We start from the raw sequence: 6021 nt of genomic DNA, 5'->3' as shown, positions 1-6021 counted from the left end.
TCCTCCTACCCCCGCCTCCATCGCTCTGCGTTTCTCTTCCAATCAGCCGATCGCTTGGCGGCTCCTCCATTCTCCGGCCAAGCCTGCTGCCTAGAGCGAGCTCCACTCCTCCATCTGCTCGCCCGGCTCCTCGCTCCCCTGCCGGGGCCGGCGAGGCGACGTGGGGCCGGAGGGGGATTTGCGAGGGAACCTGCCGGCTTCCCGCTCCCATTGCTCCCTCCCCGCTGCCTCCTGCTTCTCTCCTGCGTCTTTCCAACTCTCCCCTGTCGCCACTGGTGTGTGTCTGAGTGTATGCGCGGGTTTCTTTCTTTCTTTCTTTTTTTTTTTTTTTTTTTGCTCTTTGCTTTTGCAACCCTGGAGCCAAAGCAGGGTGGGGGGGAGAGAAAAGGGGGAAGGGTGTTACCCAAAAAAAAAAAAAAAAGCAAGCAAGAAAAGCTCTTAGGTTTGCAACACATTGGAAAACCGGGGGAGTGCCCCGCCTCGTCCGTTCTCGGTGCCCCGCGAGGGCCTTCCGGGTTTTAGAGCGAACCTCTCGCTATTCTCAATGCCCCTCACCTCCTCCGAGTTTAGGATCCGAGGAGTCCGAGCAAAGAGTTCTCCCCCTGGGCCATAGCAAGGGGGTGTCAGGGTGAGAGTTGGGGGCATTTTTCAAGAAGCAGTAACCATCCGTCCCACCCCCGCGTCGGTAGCTGGGCCGCGGGAGTCTGGGTTGAGAGCAAAAATCCCGGTGGGTTTAGGCGAAGGGGATTCCGGGGCGAATCGGAGCCGCGAGACCGCGTTTCGCGCATCTCCCCTTCGGTCTCTGCCTCCAGTCCCCAGCCTGCTCCCCCTTTAATTTCTCCCCCCCCCCCCTCCTTTAATCTAATTTCTTCCAACTCCACCTTTGTTGTTAACCGGCGTCACGCCCGGACCAGCCAATCCCCGGCACGCTATCAGCTTGTCAAAAAGGCTTGGCCAGCCCTGGGAAAGCAGGCCGCGGGCGCTGCCCCCCCTGCCCCTCCTCCCCCCGGCGGCGGCGGGGAGCCGCGAGGGGAGCCTGGCACCCCGGCCTCGCCGCCAGAGCCGCAGCGGGGCAGCCTCCCCGTAGGCCTTCGGTCTCCACCATCCTGCGGGCCGGAGATCGAACGGCCTGGGCGCGACCACCGTCTACCCTCCCACTGCCGTCGGCTGCGGTTGTCTGTCTCTGCCTCTCCACCGAGAAAGGTTTATCTGGACGCAGGAAGCCCGAAGACAGTCTGAAGAACGCCTGCTTCCATCAGGCGAGCCTACGGTTTGGGCCATCGCTCCGGGGCGGCGCCATCGCCCCCTGCTCCAGGGATGCCACTCTACCACAGCGGCACGGCCAGCTGGGCCGCCGACCCCTTTGGACTCTTCCCCTGTCACACAGCCTTCTCCATCCGCACACCACGGCCTCGCTGCAGCTGTAATTTCTCTTATTTCCTGGGAGAACTGAGAGTCCTTTCCCAGGACTTCCACAGCCCACATCTGCCACGTTTCACAAACCGGGAGGAAAATCTTGTCAAGATCTGGTGTGTCTGGATTTTTTAGTGGGTAGGAGGGGCCGATTTACCTTGTTGCTCATGAAGCTTAAGCTTCAGGGCCTCTCATCGCAAGCCCTGTCTTTACTTTTGATTCATCATTTGGTATTATTTTTGATTCCCCCCTCCCCCTCCCCACAAACCCAATTCTGCCCTTGGAACCTTACAGAGGGCATTTTGTGAAGTACCAAGCTGTGTCACACTGTACTTAGAACCTGCTGCTGCTGCTAAGTCGCTTCAGTCGTGTCCGACTCTACGCGACCCCATAGACGGCAGCCCACCAGGCTCCTCGTCCCTGGGATTCTCCAGGCAAGAACACTGGAGTGGGTTGCCATTTCCTTCTCCAACTTAAAACCTGCATGGAATGACTTTCCTGTTTTGACTTCAAAACAGCAAAGGGTTTGGAGTCAGAAGTCCCAGGTTCCCAGCCTCTGGGCTTTCCCACCTAAACAGTGTGAGTTTGATTAAATCTCTTCATCTGATCCCAGTTTTCTTGTCTGTAAAATTAGAATAGCAGTCCTATGTTCTCTGCTTTTCTCGCCAGGGGTTTGAGGGTTGAGTAAGATGATGTATGTAAAACTGTAAAATACTCCACAATGTCACTTGCAACATTTACAATGGGAGAAACTTAGACCCCAAGAAAGTTCCAAGTCTTCCACACAGATCTAGTGTCCAGGTGTCCTGGCTCCTGGCCCTGAACTTCTTGGCTAAGCCAGGGAGCCTTTCGGTAAAGTGTTTTGGAATAAAACAGGGTGAACATGAATCATAAGAATGATTATTATTGATTTTTCGTTCCTTGGGCAGCAAAAATCATGGCTGGCACTCTTCCCACTTGGAAACTGACTGGCTTGTTTTACATCTACTGCATCTCTGGTGAGGTCAGGAGTCCAGACTTGGGCTATGGGCCCAAGAGCTATGGGCTATGGGCCCAGAGCATAAGGGAACCTACCTACGCCCCCCCCCCCCCAATTCATTCCCCCCTTGCTCCCATTTTTCTGCCCTGTGCCTCCAAGCAGAGCCTCGGCATTCCACAACCCCAGCCAGGCTGGTGACAAGGCATAATCCTAACTACACATTCTCCACTTGGCCCCAGGCTTTCCCTGGGTTGCCAGTATCCCAGCACTAGTTCATATAAAATCCCTGCTGTGCCTGGAATGCATTAACCAAAGTGTGACACTTCAATTCCTAGTGTACATGGAGTAATTTTAGATGGTATACAGATGAACATACTGTTTTCAAAGTTATGTATCATAATGTGTATTTGGAAATGTTCTGTTTTCTTTTGTTTTTTTTTTTAAAGATAGTGACATAAAGCTGCTGCTTCTTATTTGAGTGTGAGGAAGTTACTGTCCTCTTTTATTTTTTCTTTCTTAATTGAGGTATAACTTTCAGATAGTAAACTGCACACATCTTAAAGAATACAACTTGATGCGTTTTTGCATATGTATACATAGTATACATGTAACATGTGTATATATATACACATACATATGCACATATACATATATATATATATACATACATACACATATATATATATAATGTAACTACCACCCAGATCAGGATATTGAATATTTCTAGCATTGAGCAAGCTCGCTCAAAGTCAGTATTCCCCTCCAAATGTCACTAGTACTCTGAGCTATTGCCATAAGTTTAGTCTGTTTTTGGAGTTCATATACATGGAATCATTCAGTATATATATTTATACATCTGGCCTCTTTCACTCACCATTGTGTCTGAGATTAATTTATGATGTTGCACGTAGTAGTGGTTCATGCCTTTTCATTGCCATACAGTAGTATTCCATTGTATGCATCAGTCAGTTCAGTCGCTCAGTCATGTCCGACTCTTTGCAACCCCATGGACTGCAGCGTGCCAGACTTCCCTGTCCATCACCAACTCTCAGAGCTTACTCAAACTCATGTCCATCAAGTTGGTGATGCCATCCAACAAACTATCTCGTCCTTTGTAATCCCCTTCTCCTCCCGCCTTCAGTCTCCCAGCATCAGGGTCTTTTCCAATGAGTCAGTTCTTTGCATTAGGTGGCCAAAGTGTTGGAGTTTCAGCTTCAGCATCAGTCCTTCCAATGAATACTCAGGACTGATTTCCTTTAGGTTGGATCTCCTTGCAGTCCAAGGGACTCTCAAAGAGTTTTTTCCAACACCACAGTTCAAAAGCATCAATTCTTTGGTGCTCAGCTTTCTTTATAGTCCAACTCTCAAATCCATACATGACTACTGGAAAAACCATAGCTTTGACTAGACGGACCTTTGTTGGCAAAGTAATGTCTCCACTTTTTAGTATGCTGTATAAGTTGGTCATAACTTTTCTTCCAAGGAGCAAGCTTCTTTTAATTTCATGGCTGCACTTACCATCTGCAGTGATTTTGGAGCCCCCAAAAATAAAGTCTGTCACTGTTTCCATCGTCTCCCCATCTATTTGCAGTGAAGTAATGGGACCCAGATAATCATGAAGGTGAGATCACTCACACTCACCTAGAGCCAGACATCCTGGAATTTGAAGTCAGGTGGGCCTTAGGAAGCATCACTACGATGGATTTGGAGGTAGAGGTGATGGAATTCCAGTTGAGCTATTTCAAGTCCTAAAAGATGATGCTGTGAAAGTGCTGCACTCAATATGTCAGCAAATTTGGAGAACTCAGCAGTGGCCACAGGACTGGAAAAGGTCAGTTTTCATTCCAATCCCAAAGAAAGGCAATGCCAAAGAATGCTCAAACTGCCCCACAATTGCACTCATCTCACACACTAGTAAAGTAATGCTCAAAATTCTCCAAGCCAGGCTTCAGCAATATGTGAACCGTGAACTTTCAGATCTTCAAGCTGGTTTTAGAAAAGGCAGAGGAACCAGAGATCAAATTGTCGACATCTGCTGGATCGAAAAAGCAGATGAAAAAGCAAGAGAGTTCCAGAAAAAAATGTATTTCTGCTTTATCGACTATGCCAGAGCCTTTGACTGTGTGGATCACAATAAACTGTGGAAAATTCTGAAAGAGATGGGCATACCAGATCACCTGACCTGCCTCTTGAGAAACCTGTATGCAGGTCAGGAAGCAACAGTTAGAACTGGACATGGAACAACAGTCTGATTCCAAATAGGAAAAGGAATACGTCAAGGCTGTATATTGTCACCCTGCTTATTTAACTTATATGCGGAGTACATCATGAGGAACGCTGGGCTGGAGGAAGCACAAGCTGGAATCAAGATTGCCAGGAGAAATATCAATAACCTCAGATATGCAGATGACACCACCCTTATGGCAGAAAGCGAAGAAGAACTAAAAAGCCTCTTGATGAAAGTGTAAGAGGAGATGTTGGCTTAAAGCTCAACATTCAGAAGACTAAGATCATGGCATCCAGTCCCATCACTTCATGGCAAATAGATGGGGAAACAGTGGAAACAGTGGCTGACTTTATTTTTCTGGGCTCCAAAATCACTGCAGATGGTGATTGCAGCCGTGAAATTAAAAGACACTTATGCCTTGGAAGGAAAGTTATGACCAACCTAGACAGCATATTAAAAAGCAGAGACTTTACTTTGCCAACAAAGGTCCATCTAGTCAAGGCTATGGTTTTTCCAGTGGTCATGTATGGATATGAGAGTTGGACCATAAAGAAATCTGAGTGCTGAAGAATTGATGCTTTTGAACTGTGGTGTTGGAGAAGACTCTTGAGAGTCCCTTGGACTGCAAGGACATCCAACCAGTCCAACCTAAAGGAGATCATTCCTGGGTGTTCATTGGAAGGAGCGATGTTGAAGCTGAAACTCTAATACTTTGGCTACCTGATGCGGAGAGCTGACTCATTTGAAAAGACCCTGATGCTGGGAAAGATTGAGGGCAGGAGGAGAAGGGGACGACAGAGGATGAGATGGTTGGATGGCATCACCGACTTGATGGACGTGGGTTTGGGTGGACTCCGGAAGTTGGTGATGGACAGGGAGGCCTGGCATGCTGCGGTTCATGGGGTTGCAAGAGTCGGACACGACTGAACTGAACTGAACTGAACTGATGGGACCAGATGCCATGATCTTAGTTTTCTGAATGTTGAGTTTTAAGCCAACTTTTTCACTCTCCTCTTTCACTTTCATCAAGAGGCTTTTTAGTTCTTCTTCCCTTTCTGCCATAAGGGTGGTGTCATCTGCATATCTGAGGTTATTGATATTTTTCCCAGCAATCTTGATTCCAGCTTGTGCTTCATCCAATCTGGCATTTCGATGATGTACTCTGCATATAAGTTAAATAAGCAGGGTGACAATATACAGCCGTGACGTACTCTTTCCTGATCTGGAATCAGTCTGTTCTATGTCAAGTTCTAACTGTTGCTTCTTGACCTGCATACAGATTTCGCAGGAGGCAGATCAGGTGGTCTGGTATTCCCATCTCTTTAAGAATTTTCCACGGTTTGTTGTGATCCACACAGTCAAAGGCTTTGGCGTAGTCAATAAAGCAGAAGTAGATGTTTTT

This window comes from Cervus canadensis, chromosome 1 (assembly GCF_019320065.1).
Source record: "Cervus canadensis isolate Bull #8, Minnesota chromosome 1, ASM1932006v1, whole genome shotgun sequence".
Lineage (NCBI taxonomy): Eukaryota > Metazoa > Chordata > Mammalia > Artiodactyla > Cervidae > Cervus > Cervus canadensis.
Note: the sequence above shows the minus strand (reverse complement) of the source record.